Source organism: Cupressus sempervirens, chromosome 10, assembly GCF_028749045.1.
Source record: "Cupressus sempervirens isolate cs-2001-9-10 chromosome 10, ASM2874904v1, whole genome shotgun sequence".
Classification (NCBI taxonomy): Eukaryota; Viridiplantae; Streptophyta; class Pinopsida; order Cupressales; family Cupressaceae; genus Cupressus; species Cupressus sempervirens.
The window spans coordinates 300,215,028-300,240,915 of NC_143127.1; positions in this window are offsets into that span (position 1 = coordinate 300,215,028).

A 25,888-nucleotide genomic window follows, 5' to 3' on the forward strand; every position below is an offset into this window, starting at 1 on the left:
ACCACAAAACACTCCACCCATTCTGACACAAATACAAAACACTCCACTCAATGTACCCCTTCAACAACCACTACCTCTTATAAACCCTCTGCACATACCATTAGATCATGAAAATGATGTGTAACGATGGTATGACATTTACTATCTATGTTGAGTGCCATATATATTGACTGATGAAGAGGATTTGATAAGATAGATAACTAGATGAACTAGTGAATTTGATGAGTATGTATAATGGAATGAAAATGGGAACTTAATCATTTAGTCTTTGATAATATAATGATTTTTATTATTATAATATTAAGTAAGGAAGACAATTGAGTTGATACTTAGAAGAGAAGACAAGTGATTCGGTAAAAGACTAAGCTTGATTGAGTGACAGATTTTCAAGGATATTGAAGCATAAGATTAAGTAACTTGAAGGTTATTCAAGTAAATAGTAATAGCCATTTGATAGTTAAAGGAAAGAAATTTGTAGTAGAAACTAAGAAGAAGAGAACAATGATGATTGAGTGTCAGGAAAACAATAGTTTTTGAAAGAATCAAGTTTGAGGCTGGCACAGTTGAATTTTTAGGTTAGTCAAAATATATTGAAGATAAGGATTGATAAGTTGGCATATCTAATGCACAAATAGAGTTTGTTATGCAATCAAAGAAAAGGATTTAAGAATAATTTTCTAGAAGTATCAAGAAATGAGTAGAAGGAAAAAAGATGGGTAGATTTAATGGATCTAACCTAACCCTAAGATATAAATGATGTTTAAGTAGCAAAAGATCAAAATTACCTATTTAAGGAGGCATAGGAGATGTTTTATAAGGTTGATTCATTGTTGATTGGTGATCTTATGTAAACCTTGTGTAGAAAAGAGTAGTCGAGGAGAAGTAAGAATATTGGTGAAGTCTAATTTCTTGAAGGATCACCCAGAAGATCAAAGAAGGAGAACATTATGGAGGCTAGTAAATGAACTAGCATGATCCAAATGGAGATTTGAGTTTTCAAAGTGAGTTGATTTTTATAGATCAAACTTGTTGTTACTTCCTAACCATTGTAGTAGGTGAAATCCTTTAATTAAGGTTGACCTAATAGTCATTTGTAAATTATTTAATCAAGGTGACATTCTAATGGAATAATCCAAGTCCTCTAAGAAACCCACTTATAACAATACATTTTTTAACCTTTAACAGGATTGGCTCTTAATTGAGCTCAGTTTAGAAGAGTGACAAGTTGGTAGCATTTTACTGGTGGTTTTTCCCAAATTGGGTTTCCATGTTAAATCTTGGTGTCATTTACTTTTTTGAATTTTTTGTTACACATGCTATTTTATACTTATTTATTTCACTATTAGTCAACACATATAAAGAAACAAAGAGTTAAAATATGCTAAGTTTTTTATGAAATTCTATATAGATTGAGCTATTTAATAAGTATATTTAAGATATTTGAAGTTATTAAATTTCAAATTGGTACCTGAGGATAACTGATTCAAACCTTCCCACCCTTAGTTATTCAAAAAAATCTAGCAAGTGGTATCAGAGATTTTGGTGCTTGTAAGAAAGTTTAAAGAGGCTCATATTAAAGATCAAGATGTATAAGAGAGAGGTTTCTAAGCTAAACAAGGAGAACTTTTTAGCATGGAAAAGATTGACGAAATTGCATCTATCTAGAGTTGGAGACTATGCAACATACTATGTAGAAAATGAATTTATTGCAGTACCTAGACCCATTACTATTGAGAAAATGAAGGAAAAGAAAAAAACTTAATCAAATGATGATAGATCTAGCATCTTCACTGAGTTATGCTAAAATTGATGATTTGAAGGAATGTACTACAACAAAGCAAATATAGGACAAGTTGGCACAAATCCATGGAGGAGACGAAAATGTGCTAAGGGCTAAAATTAAAAGTTTGAGAGGCAAATTTGGGGACATCATAATGAGGCAAGGAGAAACTATTTCACAATATTGTGGTTGAATCAAGGAGGTTGTTCAAATGCTATTAGACTATGATAAGTTAGGTATTGAGGACTTTACTTCTTATTTATGCAATTAGAGTATCTACAATTCAAGAACAAAGATGTACACTTGGTAATGATCTTTCCTTGGATAGTCTAATTGGTAAAGACAAACTCCCCATTATCTATTTCACTTGTAACAAAGTTGGTCATATTTTTCCAAGATGTCCTAAAAGAGATGGGAAGGAAGAGAGGATGGAAAAAAGATAAAAAGGAAGGAGAGAAAGTAGAGACAACTGAGGCAGCCAATACTACAAAGGAAAAGGTAAGAAATCATGTTAAATTGGTGAAGAAAATGGTTTTGATAGTGATAATGATAAAAATGATGAAGAAGTTGTATATGTAGAAATGAAAGATGACTCTGACAAAGATGATGAAACTTGTTTCATCTCACATGTGAGTAAGTGTTGGGACTCAAAATTCCCTTCCTGATTTGAGTACCATTCAAACTTTTGAACCCTGTGAGAGCATTTTAATGCATGTGTACTTGATTGTCTATTTGAGGCCTGAGAGGTGTTTAATGTTTCTAAAACCTTAAATTTAGTATATCTTTGCATCCCATGAAGATAAACTATCATTTTGAGTCATTTTGTGAAGTTATGTTTTGAGCAATGTCCAAATTTGCATTTTTACAAAAGTATCAAACAATGATAGGAGACCTAGTTTACATTTGAATATCTTGCACCAAGTTATGTTTCATGATTCACTACTTTGGAAATTTTTAGTATGTATATCAAAGAACCTATATTTAAAATTTCAAATCATTTTAGCATGTTTCAACTAGGTTTTGAATCCCTCAAATTTAGTTGTTTATTGTTGTCATGCTGATGTAAATTGTTCAAAATTCTGGGAGGCCTTGTTTGGCTTGTTATGACTTTGACCCCATAGAAAAAAATGAGAAAAATTATTTTTAATTACATTATAGAGGTCACATACTTACTACATCTCAATTTTGAGCTTCTGACGAATCTGTTTTATTAGTTTTTGAATCTGATTCCAAATGCAATTTGTAGAGCTTTACTGGTGTCATAAAGTGTAAATTGATTAGTACCCCTATTTGGGATGTCATAACTCAAAATAGATGATAGGTGAGATCAAATGGATTGTATCATTGTGTTCTATTCTAAGAATGATTTAAGTGTTCCAGTTTGCAAGTCTTGATGAATCCATTTGCACACTTTCCTTGGTCCATTCCATTTGCAAAAATCACTTTTCTTCCAGTGTTTCTGATCCTACAAGTCCAAGTAGCCCACTTTGATTGTTCATTGAATTCACCTATTTACTCATCATGAGCCAAAATCCAAGATTTATACTATTCTCGTGACAATGAACAAAACCCCAATTTTCATGCCCCCAAGTGTTAGTTTGACCTATTTTCAAAGCCAAATCCAAATGTGTTTTATGGTTTTTCTTGCAAGCAATTTTGAAAAGGAAACTTTGATGGTCAATAAATTTTGATCCATGTGTCTTTATTATACAAGATTTGATAGGGTAAGAGAACATGGAATAGAGAATCAATTTTTTTTTTCAAAGCCCGATCAAGTACATTGGTAACTTTTTAAAGCAAGTTAAAGGACCTCTTTGCACAAAACTAACATTTTGGAGGAAATTTTGAAGATCAGTTTTAAATGATGTATAAATGATTGAATTTTCATCAAATTAGTTTTATATGATTAGTGGATAAATTTGATAGTTCGGTTGATTAAAAAGGAACATTTTTTGAGCTGGGCCCACTTTGGGGCCCAACTGATGTTATCAGATTCATAAGATGGAATGTGTGAGAAAACATTTTGAACTTTGTAGAAGGAATATACTAAGGATTTTAATGAAAGATTGGTCTTAAAAATGTGTAAAACATGAATATTGTTAAATCCCTAAGGTTAGCAAAGCTAGTTTTCATTGCAATTATTATAAGAATTCCCTTATTGTGGATGAGAAATAAAAATGCACTTTTGTAGGTACTAACCACATAGTTGTTACTACTTGGGAAGAGAACATGTATTTTCTTTGAAAAGTGGGGAATGACATAAGGGGGACTAGAGGATTTAGAGCACATGAGGCTAAAATCCATGAAATCGATTTTTCCAAAGGCTGTGTATATATACCTCCACCAAAATAGAAGAAGGACTGAACATTTTTTCTTAATTTGAAAGTTCACTTATGATATGTTCATGTTGAGAATGAAATAAGGAGACACCATGATTTTGGAATTATGGGAGCAATCCATATTAGAGGAGGCATCCTATCCTAAATGTGAATCAACGCTAGATTTTGAAATGAAATAACTTTGGAGGAGGAGTATTTTAGCATTGAGAGTCATATGCAAGTGGAAATGTAGGAAGGCTCAACTTTGAAAGTATTCCCGTCCCCATTGACCAAACATCCACTTTTTGGTTATGAAGGAAGCTGCTACCTTGAGTATATTAGGTGTGAAAAAGGTGATTTTAGATATCACAGATTTGGATGTCAAAGATGGAATCCACCTTGCTTGATGGTGTGAGAGCAAGGATGGAAAAGGTATGATAGTGAAATGTATAGAAGAGATAAAATGTAATAGGATGTAGGGCCATTGACTATCCAATAATATGGAGTAGAACCAGGTTGTGAAGTGCTTTTCTTGTGTTCACGTTCAACAATCTCCTTGTGTTTGAAAGAGGATTATATTAGATGGGACGTAGCAAATCCTAGCACTATAAAGGTACATTAGAAAAATGGTTGTGAGACAATAACATAAACCTATAGGAAGAATGAAGACTATTCACATTTTTAGTCTCACATTTTCCAATTGACATGTTTTTCATTTGTTTAAATACCATGCCACACTATTACTCATTGTCTAAAAGACATTAGGTTTTTATAAGTCACTAAGCTATGCATGTGGGTCTTTTTTACCATTGACTTAAATATTGCATGATAAATTTTGAGTTATATGTGCAGGCAAGAATGATGACTGTAATACCCCAAAATTGGCTCATTGCCATGTTAACCAATTCTGGTCAATTTTGATCAAGACTAAAGTCCTAGTTTAATGGGCAATTCTTCTTCTAATTTTTACTACTTGACTTAATTGTCAAATGTAGAAAACCCTAATCTAAATTAATTAGGCTACTTATTTAATTCCTAAAGTATTGACTCGAATTAGCCACATTAAACCTATTGATTAAAATTTAATTTAATTTGAAGTGTTTATATTTTAATTAAATTAGATTATCTCCTAAGGCTAATGTACTAAATAATTAAAAATATTTAATTTAATAAAAATGCTCACTTTAATTAATTGAATGAGATTATTCAATTAAATGAAAAATACATTTATGAAGTCATATCTCACTTTATTAAATTAAATAATTTCTTCAAAATCTTCTCTTCAGTTCCAAAATGGGAACTCTGAGTGAACTATCTCTTGAATTGGGTCTAATTTAGTCAACTTGTTCTCACACTCATGAAAAGCTCAATTAACTACTCATCACACTCAAATCAAAAATACTTAACTTCACTTTCACAAGGAAGTTTCCATTTCAAGTGAATCTTCTCTTTGATCTTAACCGTCTATCCAAATTGATCTTGACCATTGATCAATTTTTGGATTATATTTAAGGGACTCCCAGTTCCTCATTATAGAGTTTAGAATTTGAGTTTTATTGAATTGTTGTCAAACTAAATATTCATTTTCTTTCTAGCTTTCAGATTGCTTAACATCTAAAATTATCATTTAGATTAAAGATACATACATTTAGCTTAATATCTTTTGTTTCCTAGATTAATGCTTGCACTTCATATAGATTAATAGGATAATCATACTCTACATAAAATCCTTCATTCTAGAAATGTATGGTTGCCTACTCTTCATTCTAAGAGTATATAGTCATAATCCTTCTAGTTAGAAGATAACAGGTCACATTGTTGGACCTCTTGGATAAATGACTCAATGTTTATTCTAGGATGATTCCACATCTAATGGCCATGTAGAAGTGTGTGTGAGTTAAAGAGGCCCACAATCTATACATACATTTCTAGCATTCACCATGGGGCTAAGAAAAATAATTTTTCTGGCCTCATCTATCTTATTTTTCGACAGTTTCATCATTTTGTCGTACTGGCATGTACAGTTTTCCATATTTTTTAACAAAAAATCTCATTCACTTGAATATTTGAGGGTATTGCCTATCTCTTTCCGCTTCATTGAACAAAAAAGTGCCCTATTGTGCAGTTTCTCATGTGGCACCTCAAAACTCATGCAGACCTGTGCAAGATTTTGCGTGAAATCTTGAAACAACACAATTAAGATGTAGTTTTTAGTATGATATTTATCATTTTTCACTAACATATTTTCTCTGAAGCATCTTTATTTTAGTTTTTATAATTTTTTGTAGCCTAACAACTATCTACAAGATGTTTGACAAAGACTCCTTTACACAAACTTTCCTAAACATGAGCTGACTGTGTGTTTGCAGGACACTGTCAAAGATACGATTGTCGAAGACCAATCTTAAAACCCACTAAAATAATGTTTCTTTTTCTTGCTTACCAAAAAAAGTCTAATTGGGGCTTGTGAACTTTGTAGGGTGCAAGATAGAGGAATAGGGGACTATGCTCTTCACCACTTGGAGGTCATGACCAAGGGTGAATCAACAACTTAGAAGCCTCTAAAAGAAGACATCTGAAGGAGGCAAGAAACTTAGTGGTTCTCTAAGACGAAGCCTCTTCTATGATGAGATGATGATTTCCTTTTAAGGGATCAAAATCTTTAGAAAAGATGAGTCTAGATTGATTAAGCTAAGTTGGTGATTAACATTTTTTGTATGTTTGGGTGAGGAAATAAGGTAAAGGAGTATGCTCTTTCCCCTTGAGAAAAATCAAAAACTTTGACCCTTATATTTGAACCACCAGTCTAAGTCAATCCTTTAGAGGGCCTGCCGAAGTGATCCAACCTTCAAAAACAACCCAAGTGATCATACTCCTTTCATTTGAGACTCCAACTCACTATAATAAAGAAGCTCTATAGAGAAAAAGACTCTAGAGATATGTTCATTTCCTCTCCTTCATTCTTGTTATTGCATATCAAGGAGAGGCTCTATTTGTTCCACTAGTTGGTGTTGGCCGCAGTGTTGCCAAACAAGTGTGTGCACATTCAGATGCTAGTGTGGGCTGCTAGTCTCAACTCCACTTGTGGAGCCACTAAGGACTAATACAAATGGAAGCCAAGTAAAAACCTTTAGTTAGAAGCTACCTATTTCACCTCTAAAAGGGGGCATAATCTTTGTGCAAGGAGGGGGAAGAATCTCTCCTATAGAACTCACCATAGGCATGCTACTAGAAATTCAAAGGTGGTATATGCACTTGACCCCTACCACAAGGTTGTTCATTTAAAATATATGTTATTGAGCCCTTTGAATACACTAAATACATGGGTGCCCTCTATGGGGTGACACAGCTATGTGAGGTGCACACATGCACATAAGTTGTGGGACAAAGGTTTTGCGTTCTTTATCAATTTTGGTTTCTAGGGATAAAGGTGTTTTTTATCAAGTCTTAAACATGTCCAAACCTATCTAAACAAATTGAAGGTCAAGACTTCCCCATCCCTCTGAGTTTCTTTGTCCTTAGCTGGATTGTATTTGACTACTGCTTGCTTCCTGTGTCTTGTTGAAAACACTTTGTCTTATTCAATGCTATTTCACAACTTGAAAATCAACCTTGCAATCTATCTGACATTTGTCAAGCAAACCAACAATCTATGTGAAATAGTCTAAAATTTTCAAAATATCTTCAAAATCCACTTTACTTGTCAATCTAGTCTCAATTTTTTTTCACAGTTTACAACATTTCGTGCAAGTACTTTTGTCCTGTCACTTTTTTGTATAGTTCTATCCAAATCCTCATGTGAGTACTTGCACATCTCTACATGAGATCTTGCTGATAGCATTTTGTTTTGTCTACCAAATCCTAGTACTTATTCACATGGCCTATAACACATCTTTACATGAGTTTAAATTGTTGTTCTGAGACTTTTCTTGTGACTGTGTACTTTCTTGCACGCCTCCTAGAGGATCTTCATGTGAGATCTTGAGTTAAAATTGTCAAATTGATCTATTCGAGCTATCAATGGTCTGAGTCTAGTCTATTTCCTACATTAGTTTACCTCTTCTCTATCTATAAACAGTCCCAAATAATGGCATCTTGCTTGGTTGATGACTCATGGTCTATACTTTAACTAGTCTTGTCTCTCAATCATCTTGTTCTCATCCTCTAGTGTTTTTCATACTCTATGTCATGATAGTCATAATCTTTGGTTGTTCTAGCCTTCACTCAAACTACTCGTACCTTAGTATACAACACTCTGCCCTTGCTTTTTGAGATTAGATTTTGGTGTGATCCTTGTCTTGGTCTTTACTTCTTGTCTTTGTCTATGATTTTCACAACAAGAAGTGGAAATGTGTTTTATCCCCTTAGACTTAGGAAAGGTTGAGCTAGGGGTCATAATCCTAGTAGAGGTCACCTTCCATTTTATACATGGTTTGCGTCTAGTTCATCTAGTGAGGAATCTTCATGATTTGCCTCACCTGTTAGATCATGTCAAGTCCAGTTAATGTTCTCCATAAACTTACAACAAACCAGGAATCCCTTGTATGGAGATGATCCTGAGACTAGCAAAGGTCCCACATCTCTGAACAAAAATTCTAAATTCTTTTTCAAAGAACCCTTCCCATCACAACATATTGAAACTGAACACATTCCTACAATGGTTGATTATGAACCTAAACATGGTAATCATAGCAGACACCAAGACCAACCTAGGAATGACAAAGAAAAAGACCAGGACATTGATGAGGAATAGGAAGAGGTGGAAATAATTCTTAAACATATAGCAAAGTGTCATAAAGACAAAAAATTTCAAAAGGTCATGGAAATCCTATTCCATGAAGAGAAACAAAAATACTTTCTCAAACTTGCCCAAGAGGGAGCTAAGCTACCCCATCATTTCAATGTGGAAACCATCATCATGCCTGAAGAGGAAACTGAAACTTCCAAAATCCATAAAAAACTAAAAATCATACAAGACCAACTAGTTTAGATGATGTGTGATAAAGGAAAATCCGCAAATACATACACCTAGATGCTCTTTGTCCATTTCCATTTGACAAGAGCATAGACATGCCTCCTTTTCCATGAGTAGAGCTACCTAAGTATGATAAATACTTCGAAACTACCAATCCCCAAAATCATTTGCCAAAATTTTGTACATTGTCTATGGAATTTATGCATAATCAGACATATGTCATGTGTTTATTCTCAAGAAGTCTAGGTAGTCAGGCTATGGAGTGGTTTTCACACTTGCCTCCTAGTATTAAAATGTTTGATGAAATTGCCAACTTTTTTGTTCAACAATATTCTCATAACATTCAACACCTTGTAAATATTCAAGATTTATGTAACCTTAAGTAGAAGGCTAGGGATCCTTTCCTCACATTCCTTCAAAGGTGGAGACAACTTTACACTAAATATTCATGCAAGATTCCTGAAATAGAAAAGCTTGACATCTTTACTGATAATCTCCTACCTAATTTCAAGTATACAGTCCAATTGCAAGGTCCACAGACCTTCAGCTATCCACATAGAGGAATTCATGGTTAAGAAGAGAAAACTTACCCTTCAAAAATATACAAAACAAGGATCCACCTCTAACAAGGACAAACCCAAGTACATCAACAAGAACCAAGAAATTGCACATGGTGGGGTTGTTGAAAATGTCACTCCTAAACCTACTAAGGCAGCCTTTAATCTCATAGATGGTCTCAACACGGCCAAGAATGTGTATAAACCTCCTCTTGACAACAAGACATTTGGAAATAGACCGAGAAACTCATGGGCTATGCACTATAAATGAGAGTATACGCCTCTGGGTGAACCTTTGGATGTGGTTTACAAGACCTTGTTACAAAACTTTCTCATTTCACTATTGGACAACTCTCACCCTAATGATCCACAACCATACCCACCATGGTGGAATGAAGTTGCATTCTGTGAGTATCACCAAAATAAGGGGCACAATACTAGCAACTACATAAAGTTGCATCGCAATATCCAAGATATGATCGATGATGGTAACATTGTGGTAGACAAACATAATAAGAACTCAGATCACAAGGCTTTCAAGGACCTTTTCCCATCCTATGAAAAAGGACAGACCTCAAAACCAAAACCTAACAACAAGGTTAACTATACATACTCTAATGACAATAATGTGATTAACATGTTTGAACCTATGGATATTGAGTATTGTGATGTTATTACAATAAAGGGTAAGCAAGATAATGATAAACCCAAGACACCATTTGTCTTGAGAGGCCCTACTTCTCTCACAATGGACAACACATCTTCACAATACTATGCCAATGATGTTACATGCTCTTGCACCAAGTTGGTGCTCAAAGGAAAATTTCAATCTATGGTAGGTCACTTAACCTCACCTTACTTTATGTCCTTCTCTGAGGAGAATGATAATTCATTGAGTCACCCCGGCAATCAACCTCTACACATTAAGGTGATGGTACATCAGACACATATTCATTAGGTGCTCATCAATAATGGTGTTGGGCTAAATATTCTCTCTACTACTTTGCTTAAACAATTAGATTATTTTGACAACTTTATTGATCCTCACCACAAGATCACTATCAAAGTGTATGATGAATTTGAGCGAATGTCTCTAGGTCTTGTGGTATTACCCCTCTGCATTGGTCCTGTAGAAAGGGATGTCACTTGTCAGGTCCTCAACATTCCCTTGGCTTATAACATTCTACTAGGAAGGTCATGGATACATGAGATGCATGTTGTGCCATCCACATACCATCAATGCATAAAATTATTGTTTCATGGCTTTGAAGTCACTATCCCTACTAGTACTAGCTTTACTTGCAATATGCTCAAAGCTATTGAGAATTTTTTCCCTACTAACAAGGAGTCTATTAATTATCATGATAACAAGCTTAAGAAAATTGAGCAATCATTCAAGCTTAAAGAAACTAACATGGGTGAATACCACATCAAACCAGTGTTGGAATTAACATCTCTTCTTGAGTCTTCTTGTCATTATGGGAGACCATATGAGGCAAAGCAGCCATTTGTCTTAATGCCTCAAACCAAGTATAATGACACTTTTGTTAGGGCTATAGTTCCCTTAGAGGATGAAAGAAAAAATAGAGCCATTGTTGCATGGTTTTACAAAGAGGAGACTCCAATTGACCTAATAGAACAAGCTCATGATACCACTCCTAAAAAATATGGCCCTAGTCTTAGACTCATGAAGTCCTTTGGGTATAAGGGAACTAGTCCTATCGGAGGTGAGAACAATGGTCTAGTTGATCATATCAAACTAATAGCTCGAAGAAACAAAGATACATCTGGTCTAGGCTTTAAAAAGGTTCCCTTCCATTTAGGGACTAAAAAATTCATACTAGAGCCTAAGGTTTAATCTAGAAATGAGTCACAAGCTGAGTTAGATACTCAAGAAGATAATTCAGATGATGAGGATCCTTATCCTTATCCTATTCCTCATGAGCTTGCTAAATTCTTTGTTGAGCTAGATGACTTTGTGCCACATGTTAGCACTGTGGATGGTATAGATGATTCTTCTGAGGATAATATTGATCCACACTATGCTTATTTAGAACAGGGAGAGTCTAGTCAGGAATTACATGTTGAGTATCTATGTAAAAATCTAGATGAGGAAGGCGAGTATGTCCCTATCATTGTTGGGGAATTCTACAGCCTGTCACCATGTAGCACAAATTCTAAGGAATATGAATTTGACTCCCATTCAGAAGCAACTATAGATAAAGACATTGACCAAGTTCATGTCTACGAAAACCTAATCGAAGTGGGTGAAATGTCTAGGGTTAGGTTGGACGGGTCTGATCCAACTAGTGTCCTCAAGTCTTTAGTTGATGAAATTAGTATTCAAATGCATTTGAACACACTTGTGGATGAAGTTTCTCTAGGTCTTGAATTGCTGGTCCAAGAATTTAAGGACTATACTATGAATGCGATCAAACCTATCACTACTCTTTCACTCAAATATATCGAGCTTATAGACTAGAATCCTAATACATCTAGTGAAGTCCCCACATTCTAGAATGACTATGCTCTTGCCTACTACTTTAAAGTTGTTGAACTAGTAACGTCTTCCACCAATGAAAAAAGCATCAACATGACTAAACCTGACATCCAATATCTTATTCATACAATTAAAAAGAAAAAACATAGAAGGTCTAATGCTGAAAACCACATTGTGGTAGTATCGAAACCCAAAAAAAGTAAAAATAAAAGATGCATCCCATGGTGAAAACCTCCTTGAGATGCCTATGGATGAGATATCTGATGGACTTCCTAATCACTTTCAAGAGAGATCATTAGTGTTGATAGAGCTGACATAGCCAATCAACCTAGGCATAGAGGAACATCCTCATATGATACATCTGGCATAGTTACTATTTCCAAAAGGAAACAAGGAATTCTTTTCCTTCTTCTAGGGCAAGAAGATAAATTTTTCTTGGACATATTCTAACATGCCAGGACTAGATCCTAATCTTGTTATGCATCATTTGTCCATCACACCAGGCATTAAACTAGTTAAACAAAAACTTTAGAAAATGCATCCTCATGTTCCATTGCTTGTCAAAGATAAACTGGAGAAACTTTTGAAAGCTGGTTTCATCCATGCTATCAATTATTGTGAATGGATATCCAACATTGTTCTAGTCTCCAAGAACAATAAATCTATTAGAGTCTATACTAACTTCCATGATCTCAACTTAGCATGTCCTAAGGATGATTTTCCACTTCTCAACATCGATATGATAGTGGACATGATAGTAGGATATGAGATGTACTCACTCATGGATGGGTTTTTTCTGTTATAATTAGATCAAAATTAAACCAAAAGATTAGAAAAAGACTACATTTATATGTGCATGGGGAACCTTATGTTGGAACATAATGCCATTTAGCTTGAAAAATGCTGGTGCTACCTATCAAAGAGAAATCACTACAACTTTCCATGATATGATCTACAAGACCATGGAGGACTACATGGATAATACCTAGGTCAAGAGTGCAAAAAACAATACTCATGTGCAAGATTTGGGGCCTATCCTAGATCGCATGGAAAAGTTCAATCTCAGGCTTAATCCTAAAAAATGTGCATTTGGCATCACATCTGGGAAACTACATGGATACATTGTGTCAGTGAAAGGGATTGAGGTGAATTTGAAGAAAGTTCAAGAAATTAAGGATATACCTCCACCCCATAACATCAGCCAGATGACAGGTCTACAAGGAAGACTCCAATCTATTCATAGGTTCATCTCATAGTTGGTAGATAGATCACAACCTTTTGCAAAGACTCTACATAAGGGTCTAAAATTTAATTGGAGTTAGGATTGCAAGCAAAGCTTGACATAGATAAAATAATATCTTGCTAATCCACCAATCTTGATGCCTCCTATCTATGGGAAGCCTTTGATTTTGTACATCTTAGCAACTAAAACATCTCTAGGAATCATATTAGCTCATGAGGACAACAATTAGAAGGAAAGAGCTATTTAATATTTGAGTTGCATGCTAATCTCTTATGAGATGAATAACAACATCATTGAGAAAGCTTGTTTGGTAGTTGTCTTTGCTTCCCAAAAGTTGAGACATTACATGCTTGCTCACACTACATAGCTAGTGGCTAAAATTGATCCATTGAAGTACTTGCTTAGCAAGGCAGCTCTAATAGGAAGATTGGCTAAGTGGGTCATGATACTGAATGAGTTTGACATTCAATATGTCGAACCAAAGGCTATCAAGGGACAAGTAATTGTGGATTAGCTAGCAGATGCACCTATGCAGAGTCTTCTCCTAATGAACATTGATTTCCCTAATGAGCCAGTTTTGACACTCACACATCAAATGTGGGTGATGTTTTTTGATGGGTCCTTCACACAAAAAGGATCTAGTGTTGGGTTACTCTTCATAATGCCATAGAGATATTCATTTCCCAAAGCATACAAGATTATATTTCCTTGTACAAACAACATTGTAGAATATGGGGCCTTGATTAATGGCATGAAGATTGCAGCTGAATGGAGAGTCGATTAGTTAAATCTATTTGGGGACTCTTAGCTCATAATCAACTAGGTTAATGATGTGTATCAGACAAAGGATGAGAAATTGATCCCTTATGAATGCATGGTTGATGACATCAAGAAATATTTTTCTCACATCACCTTTCAATAAATTCCTTAAGAAGTTAACAAAGTCGTTGATGCTATGGCTACTTTGGCCTTCTTTCTATAGATGCCCGAGCATGATCTCTAACACAAGTTCTTGGTGGAAGCGCTACTCTACCCTGCCTATGGTACCCCTGATTCTAGGATGATCTATTCTATTGTAGGACAAGACTCATCCAGCTACCACCACATCTACTCCTATCCCTATGACCAAACCATTTCAGAAAGTCTAACCTAGAACAAAAAGTGTTACCTTATCTATAATGCTTCATGGTATGTCATTATTGCTGACAACTTATTTGGGAGAGGTCTCTACGAAACACTCCTTAGGTGTCTAGAACCCAAAAATTCCAAATGCACATTAATTGATGTTCATGAGACTATTTGCAGATCTCACTCAAATGGCTTGACACTAGCTCACAAACTCATTAGGGTTGGTTACTATTGGCCAAAAATAGAGTAAGAGGCAATCAAGTATGCCAAGTCCTAAAAATAGTGCTAGCTCCATGGGAATCTAATTCACACTTTGCCTAGGGATTTGATTCCATCTACCACACTATGGCCATTTCAAAAATGAGCATTTGATCTTGTGGATCAGATTCACCAATCTTCTTCTAATGGACATAAGTTCATTATTATGGCTACAGACTACTTCACAAAGTGCATAGAGGTAGCAGCTCTCACCATAGAAAATGGAAAAACTTTAGCACTTTTCATCACAAACTACATCATATGTAGGTAAGGTGTACCATCCTCCATCATTACTAACAATGGATGATAGTTTAAAAACAAAGACCTCAAAGAGTTATGTAAAAGATTTAAAATCAAAAACAATTGGTCTTCTATCTATTACACCTTGGGTAATGGTCAAGCAAAGGTATCTAACAAGGCAATACTCAAGATCCTCCATCACACAATCAACAAATCTGGGAGGAATTGGCACCTCTAGATTAATCTAGCTTTGTGGGCATACATGAAAAGCATCAGGACTCCACTAGGTACAATGCCTTTTTCTTTGGTTTATGAAGTAGATGTTGTGCTCCCAATAGAGGTTGAGATTCCTACTTTGAGAATCTCTATGAAAGGCCTCATTACCAATGAAGATTATAGAATAGCTTAGCTTCAATAGCTAGTACTGCTAGATGAATGTCGAAAAGTGGCATGTGATCATCTGTGAGCTTACCAATAATGAATGTCCAAAAGCTACAATAAGAAATTTAAGCCATGTGACTTCCAACTGGGTGATCTCGTCTTGAGAGAGAATCCTAAGAATCAACAACAATAGATCCAAAAAATTTAAGTTTGAACCAAACTAGCTTGGTCCTTACATAATTACTCCAACATATGGATTTGATGCTTACTAGGTTTCTACAACTAAGGTATAAGTGCTCAAGGAGCCTATCAACACTCTCTATTGAAAGTGGTTCTACAGCTGATTTGATCTTAGAAGCTCTTTGTACATATCTAATATCCTGAAAAAATCTAAAAATTGCAAAAAGTCCTAAAAAAAATCATTACCCTAGTGAAAACCTAGCAATAGGCACCTTGGTAATACCAAAAAAATTTAAAAATTCAAAAAAATAAAAAATAAAAAGAGAAAAGAGAAAAATACAAAAAAATGAAAAACAAGAGAAGTGCCATTGATGAAAACCTAGAAATAGACGTCATGGTAGCAAAAAAGAAAGTTCTGCCAAGAAGGTGAACACCTGGCAACTAGGTGTCTCTTGTTCCCAATGCTCCATCTTGCAGCACATCTTCTAGGTTCCTATACAATTGCTTTCCTACTTATTCACTCATGTATCCATGGATTGGATCTTGTCACAACTCAGGGGCACCGCCCCTCAATGTCCTAGAATCTTTTTTGTGACACTCACTAGTTGTTTCAACTACATCTGCCTATAATCACTAGTATCACTCTTTGTCAAGATTCTCCTCATAGAATCTCTTTTGCTATAGTCACCAGTTGTTTCAGCTACATCTACCTACTATCACTAGTGTCACTCTTTGTCAAGATTCTCCTCATAAAATCTCTTTTATGATAGTCACGAGTTGTTTCAACTGTGTCTGTCTACTATTCCTCATGTCACTTTTCAAGATTTATTTTATGGAAGATCTACCTTGTGTCAGTCACCAGTCATTCTAGCTATGTCTATCTATTGTAGCTCAGTTCTACTCAAGTTTTTCTCCTTGAAGATCCCTCTTTGACTTCAGTCACTAGCCATTTTGGCTACGTCTATCTACTTGACATCAATCCTACAACACAAAAATTGAACTCAAAATGATATACTTGTTTGGCTAGGTTGAGCATCTTTATTTGTTTGTTTTGCTTTTGCTTTATCACGTCTCCTCAAGAAACTTGATGATGTCATTTTTTTACTAGAGAAATGATGACTAGGGGCATGATCTTTTCTTTGTTTTCTATTTGTGGTTTAGTACCAATAATTTGAAACACTCATATAAGAGGGGTTTCCAGTATAAGAGCCTTCATCTCGTATTGAATGGCATAGTGTACCTTCACTCTTTTTATATGGATGCATCAATAACATTGGTTCTCCTCCTTGCTTATTAGAAATGAACTCTTCACACTACAATAAATACTAATACTTGTCCTATTAAGTGAATGCATGGATCACTATGAGTATATGTGGCACACTTCTATCTTAGGTTACAAATGCAAGGGTTGTTGCCAATAGAATATTTATGAAATACTTAGCATAAGATGAATCTTTTGTGTGTTTGGTGTGTCTGCAGACAAGCAACATTCTGGTCATCCTATCATTTATGCTTTGATGCTTATGTTAACTTGTTATATCAAAAAGATTAAATATTTTGGTAATTCTGGATTCTAGTACCTTGAATGCTTACATTTCATCCTGACAAAACTAGAGTAGATGTCATATTCATATTATCATGATTGCAGTACAGTGAGAATTGTATGACATCTAGGGTTTTTCTATGTGCTTCATGATGATAATTATCAGAGCTAGTAACTAGACCTAGGGTTGCATCTAGTTTTAAGTTGCATCAAACATAGGATGGCATCTCATACATTACTTTATTCAACATATAATTTGATTGAAAATCTACTTTCATCTTTTGTAATGGGAAATTGTTGGTCTCTTCAAAGTATCATGATTCTTCATGGCTACACAAGTGTTTGGTTCTTTGGTTCATCCTCTCACTCCTCAATGGAATACCTATTACTATCAAGCAAAATTATAAAACACTACATCAGATGTTAGTCCATTCACTTGTGCATTTCATCCATATATCCATAAATTCATTTCACTACATGTACAAATCAAATCAAACATGCATCCATACATCAAATAATGTTTTGCATCTCATAATCATAGCATCAAACATCAAATTAACAGGCAGACACTAACAATGACATGACAATGATACTCAACTCAAAATCTCATATATATATATATATATATATATATATATATATATATATATATATATATATATATATATACATATACATATATAAATATGTATATATATATATGTATATGTATATATATATATATGTATATATATATATGTATATGTATATATATATATACATATATATATATGTATATGTATATATATATATACATATATATATATGTATATGTATATATATATATACATATATATATATATATATGTATATGTATATATATATAAATGTGTATATATATATGTATATGTATATACATATACATATATATATGTATATATATATATATACATATATATATATATATATGTATATGTATACATATACATATATATATATATATGTATATGTATACATATACATATATATATATATATATATGTATATGTATATACACATACATATATATACATGTATATATATATGTATATGTATATACATATATATATATATATATATGTATATATATATATATATATATGTCGATATCAATGAATGTGTCAGTACAAAAAATGGGTGCTACTTGAGCATTATCAATCAAAAATGATACAAAATAGTGAAGGCACACCAATCAATACATAGTTAGGACAAAACTCGAAGGTAAAATAATATCATGTCTAACTCTGTCCAGTACCCTCACCTCCTAGAGGAGGAGGAGGAGGCGGTGGCGACATGTTTGGACTAGCTAGTGGTCATGCACCCCCTGACTCTTGAGCATACTAGAAAAATTGAGGCACCTGTTGAGCCTCATTGGTCACCACTATGTAGTAAGCTAAAAGACAATAGGCTACTTAGGCTACTTGTAGTCAAACCTCATCCTGTAGCATCTCTACTCTCCACTCAGTTTCCTACACCTACTCTCATAGTTTGAGGATCTTAGAATCCTGCTTCACTATCCATGTGTCTGACACTACCACCTATATTGTAGCTCCCCTAGTTTTTGGAAAGCCTATCAACTCTACTCTCTAGCCCTTCTCAATGCATCTTAGGGCATGGCAGTAGGCTAGACCTATATCTCCTCATCTAACTGCTTAGCCTGCTACTCTACCAGCACCTACTCCTCTATATGGAATCTCTACCACTGACCCTACTCCATCCCACTACCACCAGCACCCAAATTTGACTCCATCTATTGGGGGGGTAACTGCACCTATCTTACTCTATGCCTCACCTACTTTGTGGGGCCTTGTGGAGGCTACTATGCTAGCTATTGAACTAGACCCTATGTGGGTGCCTACTAAGGTCCCTATGGCATGAGAGCTGCCATCCCCAATGGATCTATGAACCATGCGAAGGGATGGCTAATAAAATATGCTTATTAGGCAAGCGTCATCCTAAAATCTGCTCTCTAGGAGATAGTCCCACTATGCAACAACCAAGTTACACATATTTATCATAGACCTCCCAAGGTCAAACCTCACCAACCACCCCTGATCCAAATCTCTAACTACCTGGGCGTATGACCAATACTCTTGTGAGATATCCTAGGGAAACTCATACTATCGCCATACCCAACAGATGGGGAATCTCTCTATAATATGTGTGGCTCAACCTAACAGTGGTCTTGAGGAAAAAATCCAACTAAGCTCATGAGGAGTGTCATCCTAGTCCTTGGTCTCTCTCTAGGGCCACCATACGATGGATACCAAGTCATTAAGATGTGTCCTTCAATGCTTAGTCTTACCTAGACTAACCTAGGTAAGTTGGCCCCTATAACTATATATGTATGGCATTGTAGGCTCCCATACATCCTCAAAAATGGGCCTTGTCACTGGCAGGTGCTCTCGTGCCCAGATCTATAGAATGTAAACTCCAATGACCATGCTCCTTTACTCATGAAAGACTATCTTGTGCATCTCATGATGCATATGAGAAAGCATGCATTGTCCCCACCCGAATCTCTCTGGGGCATCTAACATCCACTACAGCATTACACCCCAACCACACTCTAGTCTGTCCTACCCTCTATTTGGTCCTAGGAAGCAACTAATAAAAATGGCCAAAATTGAGGCCAACTTATGAGTAGTGCCATATGTTTGAACGAGCTCATCCCATGTGATAGCTCACCCAATCACCAACTGTCACTAAAAAATAGCTCATAGTGCCTCTATCCCTGCCCTTAGCACTGTATCATATACCAATCGTGGCCCATGGAAAGGCATTTGCAAAATCCTATAGATGTCCTCAGTAGTGATGGTCATCTCTCCCTAAGGTAGGTGAAAGGTGTGTGTCTTTGAATGGAAACACTCCACCAAGGCAATCAATAGGTTGTGATTCACCAAAACTACTAGGATTTGGCATAGATACACTAGCCCTAATTGATCAATATGTGCCATGTCGGCATTATCTAAACTCTGCAACAGAGCTTCGTAAGGTAGATAGTGGGACCTAAATGCAATGTCATTGAAGACAACCTATACACATGACAATCAACAATAGGGACACGATCAGTCACTACTTAAAAATCCAATGAAATGACAAAATTTGAACTTTAAATGTTGTAAAGGACACCAGTTTTTTATGTGAGAAAGTGCATTCTCATGCGAGATTTCATGTCTTCGTGCAAGAAAACCCATTCTCGTATGAGAAATGACAAGACTAGGGATGAGATGCACCCAAAATCCTATGCATCTCACATGAGAGGTGGGTATCTTGAGGTAGAGATTCCTCACCTGCACGCGTAAAGAAACACCAAGCTAGTGTATCTTTGTATGAAGATAGCTTGGGTTTGTGACAAGAACAAAACCCTCATGCGAGAACTGATAGACCTAACCTAAAAAAATGCTAAAATGTGCTAAAAACACCTTGAAATGTATAAAAAAATAATGTGAAGAAGTTTTTTCAATTACTCATCGGAGGTCCATAGTGTGCCTACCAACTGTGTCATCGGGAGCACTCAAAATTATGTGTGCACATGGGAATTGCCATCTTCCTTTCAGAGGTCTCTTCTTCACTAAAGAAAAAATGCACAAATGATTTGAAAATGACCTCTTAGGCCCTTATATAGGTTTTGACCTAATTTCTCAAAGAGCTTCAATTTGCATAAAAATTAGCCCCTAGCTAATTTGACTGTTCTAAATCCATTTTTAAGATCGAACTCGAAATCTAACACAATCAAGTAGCTAAAAAATGCATTTTAAAATGTTGGGACCGATGTGATCAAACACTTGTTTAGTCCATTTTTTTGATACTTTATGAATATTGGAATCTTTTCAAATCACATTTCCTTCAAAATTTTCAAAATTTATTCTAGCAAAGGTCAACTTTGGTCAAATCTAGTCAACTTTTGGTCAAACTTGGTCTTTTGGACCTCGAACTCAAGCTGAATTGACCCCAAATTTTCTTTTGATCATTCTGATCTCTCCTCTACTCTACTAACTCTTGCATTTATTTTGTATCTCTCAATATACTATTTCACATCATATTTTTGGTGTGTCATCTTTCAATTTCACTCTTGAGGAGGTAGGATTATTACATCATTGAATCTAAATTTCAACTCAATCTAAATCTTATGTCCTAATCACTCAAGGAATCTCATCCCTAGGGGCATCTTGTTACCTTCTATTTGTCATCATCTTTTCATTAGCTGATCACATCTTATAGTAGTTTTTATCAAAATTCGGTGGACATGTATTAGGATAGGGTAAACCCTGGCTCCTAAGGATCAAGCCTCATTTTAAAAATGATTCTAAAGCTCATGATTAGATCTTGTTATCTTTCATGCATAGGTAGCTAGGTATTCTATCTAGATCCCTTAAGGTTAAGCTCCATTTTGGAGATAATCCTTAAAAGCTTATTCAATCTAGGTATCTAGATGTTCTATCTCGATCCCTTAAGATTAAGCTCCATTCTGGAGATAAACTTTAAAAGCTTATTCAATCTAGGTATCTAGGTGTTCTATCTAGATCCCTTAAGATTGAGCTCCATTTTGGAGATAATCTTTAAAAGCTTATTCAATCTAGGTAACTAGGTGTTCTATCTAGATTCCTTAAAGTTAACCTCCATTCTAGAGATGATCTTTAAAATCTTATCATTTGGTCTCTGTTTCATTAATTTTGGAACCAATCTTTTCAATCTAGGTATCTACATGTTCTATATGGATTCCCTAAGGTTAAGCTCCATTCTAGAGATTATCTTTAAAAGCTTATCAATTGGTTTCTACATCATCAAATTGTAGAATTAATCTTGTTTGTTCATTTGTGCATCATGCTTTCTAATTTTCTTTGAATTGAATATGTTTCTTGCACATTCGTTCAAAGAGGGGGAAAATGTAATACCCTAAAATTGACTCATTGCCATGTTAACCAATTTTGGTCTATTTTGATCAACCCTAAAGTCCTAGTTTATTGGGCAATTCTTATTCTAATTTTCACTATGTGACTTAATTGTCAAATGTAGAAAACCCTGATCTACATTAATTAGGCTACTTATTTAACTCCTAAAGTATGGACTCAAATTAGTCACATTAAACCTATTGATTAAAGTTTAATTTAATTTGAAGTGTTTATACTTTAATTAAATTAGATTATCTCGTAAGGCTAATGTACTAAGGTATAAAAAATATTTAGTTTAATAATTATGCTCACTTCAATTAATTGAATGAGTTTATTCAATTAAATGAAAAAGGAATTTATGAGATCATATCTCACTTTATTAAATTAAATAATCTCTTCAAAATCTTCTCTTCGGTTCGAAAATGGAAACTCTGAGTGAACTATCTCTTGAATCGAATCTAATTTAGTTAACTTGTTCTCACACTCATGAAAAGCTCAGTTAACTACTCATCACACTCAGATCTAAAATAGTTATCTTCACTTGCACAAGGAAGTTTCCATTTCAACTAAATCTTATCTTTGATCTTAACCGTGCATCCAAATTGATCTTGACCATTGATCAATTCTTTGATTCTATTTAAGGGACTCCCAATCCCTCATTACAGAGGTTAGAATTTGAATTGTATTGAATTGTTGTTGAACTAAGTATTCATTTTCTTTCTACCTTTCATATTTCTTAACATCTAAGATTATCATTTAGATTAAAGATGCATGCATTTAGCTTAATTTCTTTTGTCTCCTAGATTAATGCTTGTATTTCATATAGATTAATTGCATAATCATACTCTACATAAAATCCTTCATTCTAGAAAGGTCTAGTTTCTTGCTCTTCATTTTGAGAGCATGTAGGCATAATCCTTCTAGCTAGAAGGCAAAAGTCACATTCTCAGACCTCTTGGATAAACAACTCAATGTTTATTCTAGGATGATCCCGCATTTATTGACCATGTTGAATTATGTGTGAGGATCAGAGACCCATAATCTATGCATACAATTACTAGACCTATGCAACCAACCAAAATGTGGCAAGTGGTGCTAGATCAATGAATCATGGAATGACACATTGTATGACACTCCAGACTTGGTGTAGATTATAAGCTGGCCATATCAACAAGGGGTAACATCTGGTGCAAGGTTTTTGTGCTAACAGTGACATAGAAAACCCAAGACCCCATAACAACATAGTGACCAACTGCCATGTGGTGGGGCTAGTGACATGGTAGTATGATGTGACATTGTGATGAGGAAATGACAATGTAGATGACATGGCTAGAGGTGCCACATGCCACAAGATTGTTATATGGTGATGATGTGGCACCATGTTAACTAGGATAGTGACATGGTGACCTAATCAACGGCCACCACATGGTAGAGGATCCAAGCAGATAGGGTAGGAGATGGACCAATCTGATGGTGACATGTGTCTACTTGGTTAAACCTAGTTTGGCCTAGATTGAAAATGGAAGGAAACTCAAAAATTTAGAAAATCAACTTATTATTATTTTCTTCACAAAAGGCATGTACATAGGTATTTTAAATCAGGAAAGTTATAAGCTACAGTTTTGACCTTAGGAGTTTTTAAATTTTTGAAAAGTGAGTTGCAGTCTTGAAGGTCATGACAAGAACTTGGTCTTCAAATGAATATGTTGGGCATCTCCGATGAACTAATATAGGACTATTATATATCACTAAAACTAGGAGAGAATGACTTTTCCATTTTTGGAGTTTTTTTCTACATATGATGCCACTATTTCAAGTTTTTCAAGGTTTTGTCTCAAGTATCTCTTTTTCAGTTTCATTTAGTTGCGGCCATTAAGATTTGATTTCCAATGAAATGGTGAAATGAATGAACATAAGAGGAAGTATGAATTTAGTTAGGAACAAATTTTTTCACCTCCAAGTGAGTTTGATGAAGATATTATCAGCATTTTAGATGCATTTAGGATATTTTGAAAAAGTAACAGTTTTCATCATTAAGGAAGAGATATTTTTTAGTTTGTTACAGACAGTGATGAGAATCATATCAGTTTCTAGTTATAGAAAGATGAGAGATGCTTTATAATATCATGGAATGAAGATTCAATTGGACAGATGTCACTTTCAAATCAGATCTAGGATTTCATTATTCTCTTATATCTCTCTCTTTCTGATTCATTGTAAGAGTTCTAATCTTGAGATTTTTCTCACTATTTTGAGACCAGGGTTCTAGTTCTAGAGAAAGTTTCTAATGGCTATGATACCATTTCTCTTCACCATTTTCTCTTGTAATGAATAGAAAGTAATAAGAATATAGATAGTTCTGATTTTTTAGTCAGTTTTATGATTCAATTTCATGCATCTTATTGTATTTGGTTTAAAGAAATGAATAAAAATGAAGTAGCAAGATAATATTCCTTCGAATATCTTGTCTCCCATTCATGTTGTTTGTGATCTTTTGTGTTTTGTAAAAAAAGAGTATGAAACTTAATTGCAATCTATTCTAGGTTTTATATGTTGATTTATTTTTCTAATGACTCAAGGAGTCATGTAAGTGCTTGGTTTATCATCATAGGATTGTAGATCTCATCAAAGTATAGGTCAAGTATGAGATTCAGAAAGATGTAGATGTCTAATTTACAATGTGAATGAATTGATCAAGAAGTCCTTATGTATAGGATATGTTAATGACTTTTAGAGATGTGTGCTAGGGGTTTGTGGGATTGCCCAATGGATAAGGCACTGATCAACTAGAGGATCAACTTGTTCTTACTATTGCATATTTGGGGATTTTTGAAAATCAAAATTATAATCATTCATTCCCTTTCCATTTAAGAGCTGAATGGATGCCTTCACTTAGCTTATCAATTTCTTAGGCCATGTCATTAGCTATTTCATTTCCATGATCTTTATATAAGTATAGAAGATATAAGGGTTTAATCTACTTTTTTTAGATTCAGTTTATGCTTTGAATACTAGTACCATATGAAGAATCTAATAGGTATACCCACCTAGGTTTAGTAGAGACTAAAGTAGAAGAAGGGTCTAGCCTTATAATTGGCCCAATGTCTAAAAGGATATTTTATAGATGGGAAATAGCTACCCCTAGCTGTATTCTATTCTCATCAAGATAATTTAAAACCATAACAATTCAAGGCACCAATAGTAAGAATGATAGATGGATAATTTATAGTGTTTGTTTACATCACATGACTAGTAATACAAGTAAGATTAAAAAGATAGGACATTACAATGGAAGTTGTGTTGAATTTGGAAATTATGCACCATATTATGTGAAAGGTAAAGGATTAATTAAACTAAATGATAATATTACTTGTAACAATGCATATTGGGTTGATGGATTAAAATATAACTTATTGAATGTGGCATAGTTGATCAATTTATGTTGTAGGAGCATCTTAGGTTTTCTCAGTGACTACTTTGGAGTTCATGGGAGGAGGCTCGGTATTTTCTTTGGGTGGTGCTTGGACTAGTACTCGATCAACGAAGGATTGGTTCTTGACATGCTCTATGGAGCTTGGCATGGTCTTGGAACTTGGCATGGTATAGGAGCTCAGCATGGTATTGGAGTTTGGCATAGTCTTGGAGCATAGCATGGTCTATTATACTCAACATGCATTGCAAGTTCATTGATTCTTGGCACTTTGATGTCCCTCAGTAGTCTATTGGTGCTTACTAGAGTTCTTGGTGCATTTTATGCATGTAACATGTGATCATGATATGAATTGATTTGAAAGTTTGTGTGGACCTATGTGTGGTCTTGGTCATCTCTTCTATGTGCATTTAAATTTTTATTGTAAACTTGGGGCTTGTCC